We start from the raw sequence: 22,836 nt of genomic DNA on the forward strand, positions 1-22,836 counted from the left end.
AACCTGCATGATTCTTACAAAGACCGGTACTTAATTGTTTTCCTCTTATAGTTGATGTGTTTTCCTCGGTTTTAGATTGTACCCGGATTTGTGTTCTCTAAATCGATTGCTGACTTTCGAACAGCGGTATACTACTGTTGTCCTTTTTTATCCATGCTATATGTTTGATGATTAGAGACTATCATTTATTGAAGATATTTATAAGTTGAACTTATCTATGGATCTGTAGAATCTGTTTTATCACCTCTAACGCTTGGAAAAAACATACAAATGAGACACTAGTGATAAATCCTTCACTCAAGTACCTGGAATGGTGATGTTAGGTCGAAGAAACTTGTGTATTTAAAAATAACATCAATAAGAAGAAGTGGTTTCACTGCCAATCTGATTGTTTTTTTTTACCAGAAACCAAATGAGGAGAATTGAAACAACTATACCGTACGTCCTGAAACAATAAGTAAAAACCAATAAAGTGTGGAAAGTGTCATATTACCTCGGCATGACAAAACGTGAAACAATTCAAATAATTAATTCAATGGTTTACGCTCAAAACAATAAATGAAAATCAGAGGTAGACAACAACAAAATTTCATCGACCGGATGTATATATGAAAGTAAACAATAGACTTAAAGTTGAGTCAACTAACAGTTGACAGACAATAACAAGAAATGCGTCTATCTGCCATTTAATATAGATGAACCGGAAATAAAATGCATGTCCATGGAAACAATCATCTAGATGATACTTTAAGAAGAGAAACAGTAATAAAAGCTTGGTTTCTTTGTTGTTTTTGTTTTGTTTTTGCTGTACACATACACATCCTTCTTTTTCTGTTGTACCAGCATATACAAGCAGAACAATTCGAAGTAAACTTGTATTATACTTTACGCAATATCCCTTTATAAATGATTTCAAGCTAATCATCAGACACAAACCAAGATCAATGTTGGTACGTAATCAACATACAGCTCTTTTCGGTTTGTTATAACACCCTTTAAAACACTAAACTAATTGTTGCCGCACATTTCAACTATTAAATGTAGCCACCGTATTGAGATCTCTCATTTTAGTCATCAACTGTGTCACAAAAGCCCTATTTGACGACAAAAGTGGCCTTATTCATTCAAAAAACGAAAAGGAGGTACAATAACAGCTTGTTTAGCTATATATATAGTTTATGACATTGCAACAGAGAAAAATTATGCAAAGTTGTCAATTTTATCTTAATTGTATTTAAAAATGAACATGTAAAACACATTACAGCATAACGATCACTTGTGATGTCACATTTGACGTACGCGTCATACACGTTCACAGTAACATACATACCTTTAGCAGCTATTAAATATCTAATTGTTTTTTTCAAAATATATATTGGTAGCAGCTTTCACCTAGAAATAAATTTTACAAAAAGTATATTTTTGTAAAATACATTTTGTACCATAGGTGAAGTTGTTGCTCATAGCAAAATAGCAATGACAAGATATTAAAATGAGACTGTAAGCAGATTTGGCATTTATGTCGTAATTTCAGAAGTTTAAAGCCTTTATGCTAATATGAAAGAAAACAAAGAAAAACATCTAAATACTAATATCCGACGGTCTAATGTAGTATTAACATCTGAAGTAGGTTATTTGAAAGGTTTGCAATTACTTTTTAAACACACATTGACTAGGACCAAAAAAGTCGACTGGTCAAACCATCTCCTTTATTACCTGCTTATTGATATCATCATTTTGTTTTACTATAACCCATCTTTACTATCGATGTTTATATCTCTATGATCCTTGTTAAATACAAATTTACTTCTACTAGCTGAGTGAGATATAATGCAAGCTATATTGCAAACTGATGTGTTACTAAAAGACATTGTTAGATATTACATGAGCGAGACGAGACGATTAGGAATTTCCACAGTAAGTTGGATCATAAAACTTAGATTGGTAAAATAGGCAAATTCTTATTCAAAATGCATCAAAAACGTGCAATGATATCCTGCTAAGTAAATAAAATCATACAATGCAAAACGATATGTTTTAAATAATTTCTTTTATTATAGCATTAATATTAATTGACATGCTTATACTATTACAGTCTCCTTATCATCATTGAAGAAGACTTCATTGAATACAAGTTCTTATTCCATTGATACCATAAAATGCCTTTGTCACTATTCTTTCCTTCTTTCATATATAACCCATTCAGGCTGGAATCTCCACAATTCTTATACCACCATGCACCCTGTCTTAGTATTCCACAATTATTGTTGTATTGTTTGTATGTCCATGGATCATTGTCCCTGTCTTTGGTAGTAAACGCTTGCCCATTATTGTTATCCAGGCTGTCTCCTGTTAAGATTATAAAATCAAGACATCAGAAAAGAACATTATTTTTAAACATGTTTCCACAAGCCTGTAAAATGGACTTTACTTAAGAATTGAAATAGCAAAAAGTAAAATCCCAAAAATACTGAACTCCGAGGAAAATTCAAAACGGAAAGTCCCTATTCAAATGACAAAATCAAATGCACAAACAAATCAAACAAATGGATAACAACTGTTATATTCCTGACTTAGAACAGGCATTTTCTTATGTAGCAAATGGTGGATAAAACCTTGTTTTTAAGCTAGCAAAACCCCTTACTTGTTTGACAGTCGCATCAAATTCCATTATATTGACAACGATGCAAATATTAGAACAATATTTCAATAAAAACGACCGGATCTATATTATATGACATAAGCATTCCGTTGTCGTCGTGAACATGCATACATGTATTATAACCGTTAGTTTTGACGTATCAATCTCTCTTTAATAGCTCATGTTTTTCATTGTTTATCTCGTATATTTACATATTTATTTTGTGATATGTTATTTGAAACTATTATATAAATTCATTTAAAATATCCTCATATAAAATAATTGTATAATGGAACCCCATGATAAAACGGATATGTACATATATTCCGTTTTATATTGACTGCTTCCGGTTATTGTAGAATGACATTTCGACGTCATTCGGCAAATTCCAGAAAATACACCTCAATAATACGTTTTTTTGTGTAAAATATAGCAAGGTTGGATAAAAATTAATAGGAATCAGGAAATTAGTATTATAAAAAACAAAACAAATATTTTTTTTCAGAGCTTAACACATAGTTGTTGCCTGTATGTCTTCTGCTGAAACACATGATAAAAGAACATAATATCATTTATATCAGACCCCTTACATAAGGATTACGGTTCACTTTTTTGTTCTTTGTTCTATGAATATCTGTTATATTGACCATGAAACGAAATATTTTAAAATTGTATATGATGGTAGCGGGACCTTTTTGGTCACTATTTATGTGTTGCGTTTAAATATGAATTGTAACACTTTATAGTGACCGAACAGGTAAAACAAATACTTCTCAAGAAAAAGAAAACTACTTGGAACAGCACCAGGTTATGTATTGGTATTGTATGAATAAAAACTCGGATTGGAATCATGGACGGTATGGTATGTTAGTTGTACTTCATATATATCAATTATTTCTTTTTTTAAGGTCTTTTTTTATGCATTTTTCTTTCACATTTCCACAACAATCGTTTTTTTATTCGCCAAAAATATCGTGCGTTTCTGCGAAAAAAATTCGCGCATGTCATTTGCATACTTACCTAATAATTTTTATATCACGGCCAGTCCACTGATACTGACATTATCAACGAGTACACATCAAAGGAAAAATGTACAAATTACCGATAATCAGCCCATGGTCGGCTCTCGGCTGATATCATGACCTATGACTAATAAGTGGTATGATATGAAAAAACCATGTTATAATCTACATTTATTATAATTTTTATTACAAAATACAGCAATTTTGTATATCTAATAAGGGTTCTTTTTCTAGTCTGTATCAACTACATGTACCCTGTGTCGCATACATTTTTACCCTGTATCGCATAGCTAAATCTGTATCGAATACTCATTATCGCATAGCTTTATCAGTATCGCATACCTGGCATGCCGTTATAAATCAAATGGCGTCAACTTTTTAGCTATAACGTCAGTTGCTGTATTTCCTGGCATGGGAAAAAAGTGAGTTCCCACTCGAAAAATATTCATAATTTCAACTAAACTTTATGTTTAGAAAAATACCCAGTAACTTTATGGGCGATTTTTATAAAACAGATACAAAAAGTCTTTTAGGGACCGTTCAATATTATTCAGGGGGATAGGCCGGTACATTTTTAGTATTGTTTCATTAAAAAGGTTAATGCCCATCCTTTTCAATTGTGCAAAAAATTGCTTGCCCATTTTACTTTTTTGTTAAAAAAATCAATGAAAAGACTTTTTGTTGTAATACTAAATACAAAATATGCTAGTTAATTCCATAAATTGTTGTTTAAATCCAATTTTAATATAGATGTATAGATTTGATTTTATCTGAAGTACAGCCTGATACAATATACTATTATACTTATAAGCACTACAATTACAAAAGTTATAAAATATTATAACATCCAGTCTTTAATAATAATACTCAAACAATTTATGCACACATTAAGAAATATTAACCATTATTTCATATGTACTAAGTTTATATTTATTCTAACATCTCAGATCTTATTTAATTTAAAACAGTTTAATGTAACTCTTTGTAAGTCTCTGTTTAAATACTTGAATAAGTGGTAGTTTTTTATATTAAATGCTTAACCATCATTTTAAAGTAGCAATGTCTGTAATATATCATACCTGGTTTAGTCATGTATATTTGGAAAACATTAGATAGAAGGAGTTATTTCCCCTTTTTAAGAGCAAACATTGCTGATTCACATCTTTATATATATTAAAAGCTGTGTATACGTTATTAAGTGTGCTGGATTTAGTGTGCATAGATTGCTTTATCTATCAATATCAAGTTGAATTCAGAACATAGTATAAGTCTAAATAAAAACAACAGTAGTATACCGCTATTCAAAACTCATAAATCCATGGACAAAAAACAAAAATCGGGATAACAAACTAAAACCGAGGAAAACTCACCAATGATCTATTCTTAAAATGATAGTAAATTATGTAGTTAATCAATAGTTATATCCCCTTTTCTAACAGTTTTTGGGAATTCAGATGCCATTCTACATTTCAAATCAATTCACAATAAAGGAGGTAAACATACATTGAGAATGGAAATATGGAATGTGTCAAAGCGACAACAACCCAACCATAGAGCAGACAACAGCCGAAGGCCACCAATGGGTCTTCAACGTAGTCTGAAACTCCCCCACGTCCTTCAGCTGGCCCTGACCGGCCCTGAACAAATATGTTTACTAGTTTAGTGATAATGGAAGTCATAATAATAATCTGCATATCGTTTAATTGCACCACAACAATTAATTTAATAAAAACTTTTCGGTTGTTCCTTTAATACAGGTACCTTAATTATATCCTGTTTGGTCCTTGAAATATAATGGAACCAAATATTGAACAGATATATCATGTTATGGAGGAGTATTTGCGAAAAATACCAGTCAAGGGAGGGAAATTTGGTCCCAAGACTGGTCTTTTTCGCAAAAAAACCTCCATAACATGATATATCTTTTTTGTATTACACCGAATATATTTTGATTGATACTGTTTGTACATGTGAATGGTATTCGTAGTACCGCGGGAATTATACATGTATGTTAGTGCTGGTTTTTTTTGTAACGTCATGGTATCTATATGTGTAAATGTCATTGTTATTCCATCATTAAATTGTTCATTTGTACAGACATATTTTTTCCCTCTTTATATGTATATATGTCATACAGTTTTCGATTTAACTAAATCAATAGTGTTTAACCAAGTTGTCTTATCAATCGGGATAATTGAGAAAGGTTCCGAATAATTATGGCGGGAACAGGCTTGCGAGGGTAAAAAGGGAATATCCAAAATGGCAAATACCATGGTATTTGAGGCAAATTCACCAGCAGTGGTGAACAAAAGGCAAATTCTTTTTAAATGAGGAATAAAAGTTAGAATGTGCAAAAAATACACTGGTTCTCAACCAATCAAAAGACAGCATTCTTACATAAGGTGTAATCATGCTATATATACATGCATCTATTTTAAAGATTAATATAGAATATTATCCATAATATAAAATTATCTATCATTGAATCCTGTTATAAAGGACAGCCTATGGTATAATTTGCCTTTTTTTTTAGATACAGGTGCTCTCGAAGTTATACTGTCATTTTGAAATAAGTGAATATAAATCAGTATGCAAATCTATTTCTATAGCTGTTTTATATTATTAAGCATTGTTCAGAAGATATAATCTGAATTTAACAAACAAGTATAATTTTAGGCGAAAGACCATCAAATCATAGTACGTCAAATTCGAAATAGGTCAAAAAAATTATCACTTGAATATATGACAGTTGTAGGTAATTGATCCTACATTTCATTGCAAATAGAAATTATTTTTAAAGCAGTAAGAACAAAGTATTCACAAAAAAGAGGAAGTTGTTATGTCTCTCTTTTGGACACGGTTTACACATAAGTTATATGTAGGGACTGTATTGCAACATTTCTTTCATACATGAGTGAACGTTACCCATAGAGTTTTAATTATTTGACCTAAAAAAATGAAATCGTGAGGAAATGAGAGCTATAAATGGACCAAAAGAGACGTTATAAGGATGACAAAGAGGTCGTCCATTAGTGGTATTCATTATCATTGAATCATCTTCTGTATCATATTCAACAGTTTGTAGGCAGATGAGATAAATATTTGATCATTTATTGGTCCATTCTATATTCTACCATGATGAGTCTTGGTTAGGATTTTCTAAGAAATTTTGATCGAATCGCTTTCGATGTTTTGAATTATACTATATTTTTCTCACAAACTATTGAATCGATTATTTCAAAACTGGACAGGGATGTTTGAAATAACAAGATTTTACCATGGAAAAAAGTCACATTCAATATATTCAACAAAAAAGTGTTCTTTGAAAAATACAACTTTTGATACGTGGGAGATAACTCCAATCATGTGAGAATTGTTGGCTGTTCAAAGTTTTAAAATGTTGTGTTTTCATGTTGCATGATTAAATAAGGTGCCATTAAATTATTTGTATTAAATGTTTTTTTTTATTTTTCTGTTACCTGATTTAATTACTTCTCAACTATTTTTTTTTTTGTTGTGTTACATGATTTAATTATATCTTAAATGGTTTTTTTTTCTGTGATATGATTTAATTATTTCTAAAATATCGTTTTATCATGTTAAATGATTTAATTATTTCTAAAATGTTGTTGTGTCATGTTACATGATTTGATACTTTACATTCATTACTTTTGTTTTTCTGGTGTTTTATGTGCCCGCAAAAAAAATATCCTACACACCGACAAAATTATAGCAATGTTTTTCCTATAAAATAAGTTCTGGCCCATCAACTATACATATTAAAAAAAGATCTCGCCCATCCAAGTATTAACATAAAAACAGTGATTGCCCCGCCCCATTTTGCAACGGTCCTTCGATCTGATAAATAACGTGGAAACTCATTTTTGTCCAATAACTGTGTATATAGAAATCCCCTGTGTGTTGATGTGAATATTAGACATATTAGGAAGTCTCTAAAAAAAAAAAATAGGTCCTTTTTCTTTTCTTGGTTATGTTTTCGAACGATTTAAAAAATAAAGTATGTCGCATAAATCTAATTCTAGTTAAATATATGATAAACAGAATATTACATGACAACATCCGTATCGCATGCTTTGTCACCAATCGACCAATAGCGGGACTGATATTATGTATGTGCCTATCCTAAGCCTGTAAATCAATGGTTGTCGTTTGTTCCTGAGTTTTATATTTTGTTTTTGTTTTTATTATTAATTTGTAAATAAATAAGGCCGTTATATTCCCGTTTGACATTTGTCATCTTGGGATTGTTTATGGCTGACTTTGTGGTACGGGATTTTTCATCGTTGAAAACCATTTGGTAACTTATAGCTGTTTTTTCTTGAATCATTTTGTCTCTTGTGGAAAGATGTTTCATTGGCAATCATATCACATCTTTTACTATTTTTTCTATATATATATTGGATGAAATACAGCAAAACCTGTCTTTAAAGTTGAGCATATGGCCATTATATTTTCGAATCTGCAACTATAAACATTTACATTCAATAAGGTGGCGTCCATGGCTGTTCCGGATAATCCATTTGGACCGTTGTTTTTATTTGTTTTTCTGTTTTAATGAATTCTAACTCACCAGCATTCCCACTGTAGCCAGAAACAGTTAGTCTATAGTTGGTAGAGGCATCACTAACAGAAAATGTTACATATCTTGCATACGCTTTGTTGCCTTCAAAGTCGGAGATGTCTACTCTTAGTTCGTAGTTTCCTTGCTCAGTGATCGTATGTATTTTTTGGTTACCTAAATAAATACCAGATGATAATTACAAAATTGATTGGACATTTGTACAGATATATGTTGAACCGAATAGAAAAAATCATCACACGAAAGTAACGCCTGATTTATATTTGGGGATTTATTTTAATTTAAAATGCTCATGATCTTCATCCTTGATTTTGTCTTTCAACTCTTTTTATCAGAGCGAAACTGATAATTTTTATATAATTGAAGCGCGCGTCTGGCAAACCTAATGCTTTGGTCTGTGTTGATTTTTTTTATACTTAAATAATACAAGAACAAATTTTTGACAGACAACATTCAATGCAAGCACTTGGTAGTAAACTAGTGGTCAAGAACAGACACAGAAAATATGCGTTATGGTTGAAACGAAAGCACTAAACCCTCCCATCACCTAGTTTGAACGTATAATGATACAAGATTATTTTCAAATTGATATCATGTATTTATTGTCTACTTTTGATAAGCCCTTCTCGTTCTTGTAAGTGATTTTGACGCCAAATATTTAAATGGCAACTTACTCTTTAGTACGCAAATCATTTTCTTATCTGCATGACATGTCAAATACCAGTATTTCTAACGACTTTTTTCGAAGTATTTTAGATTTTTGCATGGTAATTCGATGGCCGTTCACATATTAAAAGAATGATTTCATTTCAATTTTTACTTATGTATTGCTCTTGGCCTTATATCAATCTTCAAAATTTCGTTTGTAAAGTGTCACTTTTGGTAAGAGGTAAACGTTTTCTACTTATTCTAATGTATAAAAACGCTGATATCTTTTATGAAATAGGACGCCATAAAATGCTGTTGATAACTTTAAGTCATGGTAATACGAATACATTATGTGGGCGATTCACTGGCGTAACATGTAATCAATTTCCGTAACCTATTAAATATCTATACTAATATTGGCACATGATATTTCTTTTTGAAGTAAGATAACAAGAACGACTCTGAAAGCCGAGAAATATGTGCACCTCATACATTTTGGTTCTCATACAACCTTGTCTTTCAAATATATGCTTTGAGTGTGATGAAGGTAAATATAGAATGCTGCCTGAAATTTATAACGTGTGATTTTCTTTCTTTATAATCAACATGACTTTATCAGAAAACAATACAAATATAACGTATCGAGGACTAAAAAATATAAAAATAAAGGTTGATAACTAAAGATTAATGATTAGGGAAATATCGAAATTAATAAATAAAGGCAACGGTAGTACATGTAGTATACCGTTGTTCGAAAAAAACAAATCCGGGTTACAAACTAAAACTGAGGGAAACGCATTAAAAATAAGAGGAGAACAACGACTCAACATTAAAATGTAACACACACAGAAACGGACTAAGCATTAGACAAAATCCGATGAGAATAACAGATATAACATCAAAACTAAATACATTAATTTAGCATAGAAAAGTACCGTGACACGTCTTATAGTAATGTGAATTCACACTCAAATAGAAAAGCTTTTCTAGAGAACCTGTATGGTACTAAAGAAATATCAGAAACAGGACATGGTGACAGATAGCATATGATCATACAACTTGGTCTTGAGCCGTTTACAAACCATTATTTGTGATATGTTACTGTTTATACTAAGTTCAGAATCTAATGTCAGTCATTCTTAGTTATAAAAATAAGAGAACATATCTACCTAACCAAAATTCCGCCTCCAAATCTCCAAATCCATTTTCGTACGTTTCCCATCCTCTGTAAAAATCTGTCTTCCCGTTTATTCTTCTCTGAAATACCTAACAAAACATTTCATTATAAACAGTTACATTGTCTTTGTAATATAATGCAGCTGACTTATAGAGTACATACGTGCATTTAAACTGTTCTCTGATTATTTAACTTTAACTAAGACAAAGTCAATTTCAGAATCAAAATGTGTATTTCAAATGAGCATAAAAGCGACATAATAGTCAAATTTACATTTTTTTGTATTCCTGTTATACCATAGTAGGTGTATCCACTGTGCCAAAAGTAAAAGGCTTCATAAATTAGACTTTTTATTTCATTATTTTTTATCAGCTTCTACGTGTAGAACAATTTAACGACAAGTAAACTTTCCTTCTGACAAGTATTTTTACCTGTTTTAACGTATCTAAATCAGTTTGAAGTTTATACAAACAATGACTGAATTTTTGTTGAATGAAATATTGATATAGTTCATATCGTGTTATTTTCAAATATAAATTGCATAATATATATCAATGAACTGGTTATTATATTGACACATTTTGTATTATGCAAGGAAGTCGGTTTTCATGGAAATAAAAGTAAATTAAATAGTTTAGAAATTTGGATCGAAATATAAAAAAGTTAACTTTTAAATAATTGCTACAAAGAAAACTAAAGTAATATATTTCCTTGATGACCTATTTTTTTTGGGTTATATTGCAGAAATAAAACAGCCATTACTAACAGTACTAAACATTCCTGATAAAGACAAATTATCAAGTAAAAAGGAAATTCCCAAAAATACTGAACTACATGATAAAGAGTTACAACAGATGCAAAATAGATACACTATATTTACTGTACTTGAGATGATGAAATACGAATTTAAAGAATAACCTGGTTCAATATTTTACCTGAATGCTTTATTGTACATGGACAGTTACTGACTTTCATGTAAGCATTCAAAGTTAATACTATCAATTGTATTGACCTATTTCAGCGTATAAATTTTTCATAACCAAAAAATGTTGATCTTCCTTATTTAGTTCTAGCTCATGGATTTATCTAATAGTTCTTAGGGTGGACAAACACTCTCCTTTCACTAATTTCACCACAAAATGAGCTTACCAAGTTAACTGTTATTATTAGAATCGCAATTGTTAGTAACTGTTCGCGTTAAATGGAATGAAATATTGATCATTATAGTTGATTTAAGCCAATGTTAATGTAAATCTTTATTTGGTAACGACATTTTTAATCAGGATTATAAACAATCATAGCTAGTTATCACTTTGCAAAATTTGTAGAGAATTAAATCTGCTTATGACAAGCTTACCAAATACTGTATGTTCAGTAGTGGATTTCATTTATGTTTGGTACTTTTAAATTGCATATAATGCTTTATTTTGTCCCATTTTAGAAATTTTAAACACTTAAAATGAAACTGATATTATTCACTTTTTTTATAACAAAAACACGCTCATTTATGTCATGTCTTACGTAAATCTTACATTACACTCCTGTGAAATTGTTGTTTGAATAAAAGCTCAGCACACATTTCAGTTGAGCGATAACAATTTCAAAAACTGAGTATCTCATTCTCTACTTTGTTGCTTTTAGAAATAAGTTAAACTGGAATCAGCTTACAAACTCAAATCACACAAATCTATTATATAGTTATTAACATTTGTAGTAAAGGTTAGAAAAGATTGTTTTAGTCAACTTGATTTTATTATCAATAAAAGTACCTACCGTCCATCCGGTATTGTCAACCTCAAAGTCACAGTAGACGTCAAAGCCAAGGTTTGAATGTTTTGGATATATCTTGTAGATTCCGCTTCCCTTATTCGATTTGACATCCCCGCAATCAATCGGACGTTGTGTGGGGTCACCTGTTTTTTCTGAGAAAAAAAACCAAGATTTATGTTATGTTGTTCTTCTTTAGACAACTAGAAAACTATCAATCGTAGATTTAGCTACCCCCCCCCCCCCCCCCCCAAATATACAAATGGCATACTTTGTTTTGTTTGGCCTTATAGTTATTTTAAAAATAATGTAATAACAGTGCATTTAGCTGGAAAAAACTGAGGTGGAAAGGTTACACCCGAACACCAAAAGCTTGAATTTTGCCGAGTATATATGTGGTCGAGTGCATAGTCTAGCGCGCAGGGCATAGTGAAAGCGATTTGGTGCCACGATATCAATGAAATCTAAGTTGCAAGAGGTCGAATCCCGGCCAGGGAAGAAAACAAATGGCCTCTACAAATTTACGATTGTTGGTCTGTTATTTCGACAAATGATATATACAAAATGTGTTTTAACTTTGTTTCACCATTGACATCACGGAAGGATAAAATATGTCGTAGAGTTATCTCTGGTTCAGACGATAAGTATATATAAATATGTTTGTTCAATGGTGTATGGTATATCAGATCGTTGGTTTTCTGTTTGCAATATTTACAGGTTGTCGTGTTGGAGTTTTTCTCGCTTATCTCACGGTATGAGTTTTACTAACTGTTGAAGACCTTTATGTGACTTACAGATACTGACTTTAATGTAAGTTAGATACTTGTCTATTTCTATCAAACAAATATCCTACATTTAAAACGAAGAATAGCAAAAATAAACAATGAAAGAGATACGTATGGGTTTGTGTGTTTTTAGGTGGTATGGTAAGTTTTTTCTATTGGAACAAATTTAATGTTGTAATATTAAATGGATTTCAAATAATTTTGTCAAGAACTTTATACAGTAGGATGGGTAATATTTTTACAGAAAGAAACATTTTGAATTATATCACTTAAGTATGTTAAGTACCACGAAATTTGATAATCCTCCAAATATACTCAATGGTACATAGAAATCGTTGAAAAACTTTCAATCTATCAAAGAACTTATGTACACCAACGACGATTTCTAGTCCAACAAAAATGATTGATTTATAGTTGGTTGCTTAACGTCCAGGGGCAAATAGTCCAACAAAAAAGGTTGACGTGAAATATTTCTTTTTGTTTTTCTTTTACTTCTTTTGTAATATTGTTTACAAGTTTGACCCAGAAATTCTGATCCCCATCCTTCTTGGTAAGCATTATAAACACTTTAATCCTGAAAAATACCTTTAGTGAAAGATGTGTGGTGTAAAATAGATATATATTCGTGCTTTTTATAAAAACGTCAAAAGTCGAAAGATATAAAGAGGGTAAAAAATACTAACATACGCTATTAATTAAAACTTTCATGAACTTGTCAGAATATTTAGCATTGTATTTTTTTAAAACAATTTGTTAAATATATTTCCATATTTCCAGTTGCTGTTCAAATGGTTTACTCTTTTCTCAAATCACCCTATGTATCTATTGCATTAAAGTTTTAAGTATCAATGTCCTGATTGCTGAATAGGACGTTGAATAAACATTTTAATGGCATGAATTTAAGGGATCAAAGATATTCAAAGATTAAGACAAATTGCAGTTGACAGTGTAACTAGTCTATTTCTTATAACTTGAACCACTTTATTATGTAGAAGGCAGTAGAAAATAAATCGTAATGTGAATTGATCCCTTGTATGTATTTTCTCTGTAACTACTGAAAGGCAGAACACATTTTTTTATGATAATTGATGCATTAAGTAATTTATTTATCTGAATGTCTAACCTTTTTAAATTTTATTCTTCATCTCTTATGTTGATATATCAAGTACTTCGTTGTTCCTGTTTTATAGCCAAATTAAAGCCAGCTGCCTTTTTCCATCGTATCTTTCGCAGTGATAGATACGTTTGATATGCATGATATACAATTCATTTAAGTTTGTCAGTGATATCTCCATTTTGGAAGTATTGATCAAAGTTTTAGTAAAGTATTACTCATCTCTTTCAGGTATACATAACGTATCTAACATGTTATCATCTATCTTATGAATTTCAGTTGGCTGAATTTAACTATATTTTTTGTTGTTTATGGTTTATAATCTTTATATGTTTTGGATTAGTTTTGGTTCTTCAGACATGTTTGACTTGAGCATCACTGAAAAAACATATTCTGTCGAAAAGCGACCCGTTATTGCTATTAAGATAAATGTTTATATGCAACCGAGTAACAGAATAGTGTACAACAATACTAAACGTCAAGTCTTATTTTCAAAACGGGAATCTAAAAAACAGACAAAATCAATCAATGAATTGAATGTAAACTGACAGTTACTGCAATATTCTTGACTTTTTTCCGCAATGTTTTGAGAAAAAAGGAAGGTTAAACCTTGTTTTATAGATAACTAAACTAGTTTGACATTTTTTCTATAATTCCATAACAGACATGCAAGGTTAATATGACACTTGTTTGTATCCAGAAGTCAAAACTTTGTAAACATACATAACAGACATATAAAGATACCAATAATTATGGCTTAGTAAATATCTCATCATAGATTACAGGACAAAACGTGTGTTCACCAGACTCTAGTTTCGGCACTAAAAGACTCATAAAAAACAATGACGTCACAACATTTATTTTATAGTAAGTGCCGTATATGGTTAACACATTCTCGATAGAGTTCAAATTAAGTAAATGTTAAACAAGGGGAAACAAACAGGGGGCGCGTTTGTCTAAAATGCACATCAGAAATGTCAAAAGATAAAAAGATACAATCACAAGGGGGGATGAAAAAATACCGAGTCATGACAAAAATAGAACGACAAAAATAAAAAGTAAAACAATAAGATTCTTTCTTCAGCACCTATAATCTATACATCAAGACCATCTTATAATATTTGTAAAGTTGAAACAAACACAAAATTATCTTTTCAGTCTTGTTTTGAAGATTATGAAATTTTATATTTTACAAAGAATTGACAATGATGATTTCTGCGAAAGGAGGCCGTCAATCGAAATAAAAGAAGCATTGAGATGTTTTATCACTGTGGAATTTCTTGATACAATGTACTACATGTACTATGTGTCTTAAAAATAAAAAAAACTACCATTATAGCAAACAATATCGTAGTATATCTTAGAGAATAACAGTACATTTTCGTATTTGTGGGTACCATTGAAAGTATTTTATAACATTCATATGATTTAAATGATATCTTCATATTATATATCCAGCAAAATTTGTATTAGGCACCAATGATGCCTATTATGATGGTCCATATCTTAGTTTATTTTCTCATATGATTTTTTTTTCTCTATTTTTTTATAAATATGTCATGCATTTTGAATGGGGTCCCCGTGGGGATTTTGCTTGTTGAATCATTACTTTTAAAATGCAAAAATTGGAAGTGTACGAAACTTCTGCCCGTTTCTTTCAAATGTCCTGAAAAGCTGTAAGCAGTTTATTTGTAAATACGATACATGTATTTCCGTTTAGAATTCTGTTTTTACATTTATTGTTTGGTAGCATTCGCAGTAACGTATAATTACATCACTTTTTATTTATACAGAATTTAACGTGTGGCCTACGATTGAGACTGTTTTTCTTGTGTGTTCATGGAATGTGAATAAATGGGGAATCTTAGTCGACGAAAAAATGTAATAGAAAGGTTTAAAGAAAACTATCTGGTCAATAACAGTATTTTTCTTACCGTTTTCTTCGTCCTTCTTGCCGACTTTTTCATCAATGTAATCTGTTAACTGATCAGTCAAGTTCCTTTCAAAGTCAGAAATTTGTGATTTTAAATTCCCTTCCTGCTCTCTCATTATCGCCTTAAGTGCATCACTTAAAAATTGCTTGGATTTTACAGTCTCCTCTATATTTTTCATTTTTGTTTCAATTGTATCACTTACAAACTGCTTCACACGTTCGTTTGCTTTTGATATGTCCAAGGTGGCCACTAATGGAGCATTTTGATTATCAAGTAAGCGAACCTCTACATTATCGTTAGAGTTTGTTGTGGTCGTTGATGCCAGCACAAACAATGAGAATCCATATATCAAAATTTTAGACATTACTTTTTCTCTTTCCTTAAATTAAATGTTGCACAAGTGACTGTTATCCTATCATTGAAAATGTCTACTTCTTATACTTATATTTATTCTCAAACCTCACGTTTTGTAGGTATGTCAAGTACTTTGTTTTTCGTGGTATGTTACTTTATCAAAGCTAGCTGTAATTCAATAATTACTTTCTCATTGATAGACACTTGTGATATGTATGCAGTTTATGTTCTGTTTTACTTTTGTCGGAAGAATAATGTATTTATCAAAGTTTTAAGTAAAGTGTCTTTCTTTTTCCTTTAATAATATTTATTATTTGCTAATATTTGTTTTCCTTCTTTGATGATGAATATAACAGAATGTAAGGTATACGCCAACGGACAGCATTCAAACGACAAAAACAATCAAAAGCCATCATGTCACAGACTATTATCTGAGGGAATATGTCATCAGTTCTTGCCTTCTTTTAACACAAAGACATAGACATTTCAGTTAACATAATTTGGCTATATTTTTATCTTCTTTTTTTACGCGCTTTAAATATCTTAACAAAATTTGGATTTTCAAATATGTTAGCCAAGATCATCACTTTAAATGCATGTATTGTCAAAAGGCGCATCAAATGCAATTAAATTGGTACCATTAATGTATGAAGTAAAATTTTTAAAAAATGAATAACTATTGTTTATTTGCAAATCTTTGAGCAATTTTGTAGAAATGTTTTCCAGTAAAGTTTTTCATATATGATTAAATATTTCATTTTGGTAGTTATTGATTTGTAATATGGGACGATTTTCCCACACACTGAATAAAAGGCCGCAGTACTTTTATACAAAGTTCATAAATGACATATTTCATTTTGTACAAAAAAGCACCATTTATAATTATGCTGATGACAACACTGTATCATACAGTGATCATAATTTAGATAAAGTTGTTGAAAGTTTAGAAACTGATAGTTTAAATCTAATAAACTGGTCTTCTATAAATTTAATGAAGGCTAATCCTGACAAATTCTAGGCTATAGCCATTGGGAAAAAAACAAATAAACATAATTTGATATTTAATTTAAATGGAAATTAAATTTCTTGTGAAAAAAATGTTAATATTCTTGGAATAACTATAGATTCGGACTTAAATTTTAACAATCATATTTCTGAAATATGTAAAAAGGCATCAAGACAATTAAATATTCTAAAACGTATGGGTAAATATTTAAACAGGCTAGGTAGGTTAACAGCATACTACTCATTCATACTTTCGAACTTTAACTATTGTCCAGTAATTTGGCACTACTGTAGTGAAAAAAATTCTTTTAAAATGGAAAAAATTCAAGAAAGAGCTCTAAGATTCATTTATGAAGATTATGATATTCCTTACGAAAAATTGCTAGAAAAATCTAAATTACCATCTTTAAAAATAAGAAGAATAAAAACAATTGCAATAGAAACATTTAAAATAATTCACCAAAAAAGTCCGAGCTACCTTCATGATTTGATTGATATAAAAATTAACAAGTATGATTTAAGATCACAGGAAACAGCAGTACTCCCAAGAGTTCGAACTACTAAATATGGCTTAAGATCGTTTCACTATAATGCTGCACAAATCTGGAATGAGCTACCGAACCATTGTCGAGTGGAAACATCTTTCGACCAATTCAAAAAATTGGTACAAACATGGGATCCAAGTAACAGCTCATGCCAGTGCAGTGCATGCATATAGTATTATGCCTGTTTTATTTTACTTTTATTTTCTGTGTGACTATTTGATTTGTGCAATCTTATTATTAACTTGTGCTATGTTTTAAGTGTACTATATGCTTTTAACTTATATATGTCATTATGGTATCTTACTATGCATTACATGTTTAAAATTGTGTTGTTTTCATGACTTTTGTATGTGTGTATTGTATTGTGTGTGTGTGTATTGTATTTTGTTATTAAGTCGATTTGAAAAGCTCACTAGAGCTTGTGCTATGTAGTTTATTGAATATCGACTCTAAATAAAACTTTGAATTGAATTGAATTGAAAAAAGTTTGTAAGTCATCGATCGATTGTATCGCACATTTGTGGCCCATTTTATGAAAATGTAAAATTATCAATTTTTAAATGTGTCACTTTTCATTTTAAACTCACATCTTGATCTTTCTTTGTCGTCATTAGTACAGCAATTAAGAACTGTTAAGATTGCCGGTATCACCAATATTTTTTCAATTTTGCTTCGATTACATCAATAACAACTACTTAGAATTCATAGTATTCTCTACTTTTTTCCTTTGTGCTTCAAATGTTTCACTTACAAACTGCGTTCGTTTGCGTTCGACATCTCAAGTATTGCTACTAATGCATCATTTTGATTATCAAGTAACCGAACCTCTAAATCATATTAGAGTAAAACGTAGCCGTTGATTCCAGCACAAGTAATGATAATCAATAAATTCATTCTTTTAGAATTATCATTGTTTCTTGGTTGTGTTGCATGCGGCAAAGGAGACTTAATTTTTAACATTGATATTATCTACTTCTTATTCTGAAATTTCTGCTCAAATATGTTTGTAAATTTGTCAAGTACTTTCTTTTTTCATGTTTCCTAGCGTATTGCAAGCCAGCTGTCTTTATTCAATCAAATGTTAACCTTCTCTGCTATAATTAATTTTCATTTGAATGCCGTTGATGTTTTATTTGCCTTAGCCGTATTTTGCACATCTTTTTGAAATGTGGGGTCCTCAATGCTCTTCAATTTTGTATTTGTTTGAATTTATAACTATTTTGATATAAGCGCCACTGATGAGTCTTATGTAAACGAAACCAGCATCTGGCGTACTAAATCATAATCCTGGTACCTTTGATAAATAATTATGCTACTGGGTCGATGTCACGGCTGGTGAACGTTTTGTCCCACCAGCCCAGTAGTCAGCACTCCGGTGTTGACATGAATATCAATTATATGGTCATTTTTTAAAATTTCCTGTTAACAGAACTTTTATTTTTTTCGATAAACTTAGGATTTTCTTATCCCAGGCATAGATTACCTTAGCCGTATTTGACACAACTTTTTGGAATTTTGGGTCCTAAATGCTCTTCAACTTTGTACTTGTTTGGCTTAATAACTATTTTGATATGAGCGTCACTGATGAGTCTTATTGTAGACGAATTTAATTAAAATCCTGGTACATTTGATAATTAATGTTCTAACTTCTTAATTATGAATCGAAAAAAACAAAGTATTAATTAAAGTAGTAGGTAAAAGTATTTTTTTCCTCTTTCATGTATATTTGGAGTTAACTAAAATTCGTATTCATCTTTTAATCTATGAATACATGGGATGTGAGTTATATGCCAAAGGTAAAATAACCAAACAACAAAAACTATAAACATACATCAACAGGACGTATTTGATATGTTTGGGGTGCTTTTTTACTATCCGAAGTAAGATTTAATCAGTACATGCCGTCTCTTACATTTCGACTAAAGGTTGACATTTATCTCCTAAATTGCAATGTAATCAGCTAAATTAAACTATAAATTAGGTCCTACATATAACAAATAATATCGAGAGATATGGAAAACAGAAAGACGTTTTTTTATTGATAAATGGTTATATTTCAAATTTCATTCTGATTTCAATGAACTTTAATCGTTGTATATGTATATAATATACATTTCTTGGGCTAAGTTTTCATCTAGTAATTGAAAAAAGACATAATTTCATTGCATGGTAGTCTAATTCAGAGTTTTTTTTAACCTTTATAGTTCCATCAAAAGATTTTGTTTAAATGTGACTACTTTTGTTTTCACTTCATTAAAGTTGGATAGCCTCCATCATTTAGAAAACGTTTAAAAGATGCAAACGAAGAAGGGATGGAGAAGTTTTTATAGGAAAAAAAAGTGAAGGTTTTTTAAATGATTAAAATTGATATAGTGTAAAGAAAATAGGTATTCAGAGGAGTGACCTTTTTCTCACATCCCTTTTAGCTTTCCTTATAATAGTGTTCTTAGTGATTCCGTAGCGCAATGGTCTTCGTAGTTCATCTCTATCATGTCAACACCAGGATTGTGAGTTAAATACCCGTTCAGATCGGGTGATTCCCATTTAAATTGACTTTGATTGTCAGTTTCCTGGCGATGGGTGGTGATTTTATCAAGGTGCTCCAGCTTCCGCAATCAAAAACACTGATCACTACGATATAGCCCAGAGTGCAAAAAAAGACTATAAATAACAACAATAGATTAATACTAGTGTTTTGCATTTTTACAATGTGTTATTCGTGCGAATCAAGAGTAATTTCGAACAAAAACATAGATAAAGAAACACACGTTTCTGATTGTGCAAAAACGTCTCAAAAGAAACTGTATCTACTCAAAGAAATATAATTACTATATATGACTGTATTTGCACCTTTAGAAACTGCATTACACATTTTCACGGAAATGTCTATGGATGTGTTAATTGAAGTAACATGCCCAACTTTCATCACATTATATCATCCACTGTGGATCATAAATGGTCATGCCTTTTTCATATAGGTTCAAACGAAACAAAAGATTGAGAACACATGATGGTAGCCGGTCAAAATAAGGACAGACTGCCAAGATAACAAGAAAAAAGTATGAAAGTTCACTTTATCAATTCCAACCAAAAGTTTCGTATCATCTGTTGAAATCAAAACCTTAGGCTTACCTTTTCAAATTCTTAACAGTTAACGTGTATTCCATCAGAGAGGAATTAGTGCGATACAAGCTTAAGACATAATCCGTCTACCCTATCAGCAAAAGAAGCCTCGCTTTTCGGTCTCAATCCATTGGAAGGATAACATTGAAATCACTTGTTTTGTTATGATGAATAAAGTGAAATAAGCTTAATTAGTAAATGGAAAAATTTTCTGTAGGATTTGTCAATACAGATGACAATATATCAAAACTAATCATACTAAGTTTTTGATGATGAGAGACCCACTATTGTTTATTGATGATATTTATGTTTTGAACATTACTACTAGATGTAGCAAAGCTGTCGTGTCTGCTATATCATCTCCAACGTTAGCACAAACCGTTAAAAGAAGACACTATTGTATGATGATATTAGAAGATTACAATAAACAGTGAGGTTTTAGCAAAATAATAGTTATCAAAGGTACCAGGATTATAATTTAATACGCCAAACGCGCGTTTCGTTTACATACAACTCATCAGTGACGCTCAGATCAAAATAGTGGTATAGCAAAACAAGTACAAAGTTGCGGAGCATTAAAGACCTGTTCATCTAAAATTAAGAAGATGTAGTATAATTTTTAATTTGAAAAAACATTTACCGGAAACTCAAAGACGAGAATGTAAACAATGAAAACAACACTTTGAATAATTTTCATGCGTTCGAAGCGCTTTTCTGGATTTACCTCAATAAATGGAACGCTGAAACCAAATATTTTAAGCCAATGATTTATAAGAATCTATATGACCAAACATAACTCATAAAATATCCAAATCCATTTGAGGCCAACTGCCTAAGGGAATTCAAACCTTAGGGTTTTTTCACAATTTATAAAAAGACAACTTTAGAACGGATTGTTAGAAAAAATCTCGACAGTACCAAAGTACTGATTACTAAGCTGATGATACCCTCGGTGGCTGATAGTCTTCCAGCACAGTTATCGATCGAGTGATGTAATAAATGAATACAACACGTTATATACATTTCAAGCATTCGAAGCACTAAACAACTTCAGAGTACCGCACGCCCCTAAACAATAATTAAAACCAATACAGTAACATGTGGAAAGCTCCATGATGCAAATGTAAAACAATTCATCAGAGAAAACCAATAACTGTGTTTATACTTCAAAAATAAATAAAATCAAATATGGCAGAAAACAAGAAACGACAACCTCTGATAAAGGGCTTCTTCTTTTACATGATCATTCATAGTATCCCTGTTCTTATCGGTGTGATTACGATGTCAAAATGACCTAGGTTATTCACATTGACGTAGTAAGTACTATAGTTACAATGGAGTACCACATTGACAATACTGTACACTTTACGTCTAAATTTCACAATAAAAAAACAGAGTCTCACGGACATTATGGTGTAAAACACACTAAATAAAGGTAGACCTTCTTCCTTGTAATTGACCAGTTAAACATTTTGTGTTTACCCATTCAAACAAGCTTCGTGCGCTAGACAAATTGATTCCTTAACAACATGAACAAGTAAAAAATTCTAACGAGTACAATGTTACGCACTGCAATCTACCACTTATATATTTTGGGTGATATTATCCAGTTATAACCGACCTCAGCAAACTCGGATTTATATATGAAAGCAAAAGTTGACAGAGTTAAATGACAGATGACAGACAGGGGAACAATGCTTATATCTGCTATTTTATATGAATCAGCCGAAAACGAAATGCATGTCCATAGAAATAATCATACCAGGTGATACATTAAAATGAAAAACAGAGATAAAGGCTTTATTTCTTTGTTTGTTTGTTTTTTGTGATATGCTGTACACATACTGAATTAGTGTCATTAGATTGATACCCCATATCATTTCTGTTTTGTTATACCAGCATACATAAGCTGACCAATTCGTAGTAATTAAATATTATAAATTACACTTTACGCAATATCAATTTGTAAATATCCTCCAGCTGCATCCTTTATTCAACATAATTATAAGAAACAAAAACTAATAGCACAGACAGGTTGACACTTAATCAATATACCACAATTACCGATATGTAATAAAAAAAACTTTTATAACACCAAACTAATTTTCACTAAAAGAAAAC

The 22,836-nt window shown here is 30.8% G+C and overlaps 1 long non-coding RNA gene across 2 annotated transcripts in view; it reads right to left on the minus strand.

Annotated features, from left to right (window-relative positions):
- Positions 1 to 2,216: 2,216 nt before the first annotated feature.
- The window catches only part of LOC143075396 (uncharacterized), a 68,627-nt gene continuing 48,007 nt past the window's right edge, over positions 2,217 to 22,836 (minus strand). The window contains exons 1-5 of one of the 2 annotated variants that reach the window (XR_012978301.1): positions 15,689 to 16,093; positions 11,862 to 12,010; positions 10,081 to 10,177; positions 8,255 to 8,419; positions 2,217 to 2,349 (exon numbers count right to left, since the gene is read on the minus strand). This is a non-coding gene — a long non-coding RNA (uncharacterized LOC143075396). Of the gene's footprint in view, positions 2,350 to 8,254; positions 8,420 to 10,080; positions 10,178 to 11,861; positions 12,011 to 15,688; positions 16,094 to 22,836 lie in introns of those variants that run through there. The other variant, XR_012978302.1, reaches the window with a different exon arrangement.

The sequence above is a fragment of the Mytilus galloprovincialis genome, chromosome 5 (genome assembly GCF_965363235.1).
Source record: "Mytilus galloprovincialis chromosome 5, xbMytGall1.hap1.1, whole genome shotgun sequence".
Taxonomy (NCBI): Eukaryota; Metazoa; Mollusca; class Bivalvia; order Mytilida; family Mytilidae; genus Mytilus; species Mytilus galloprovincialis.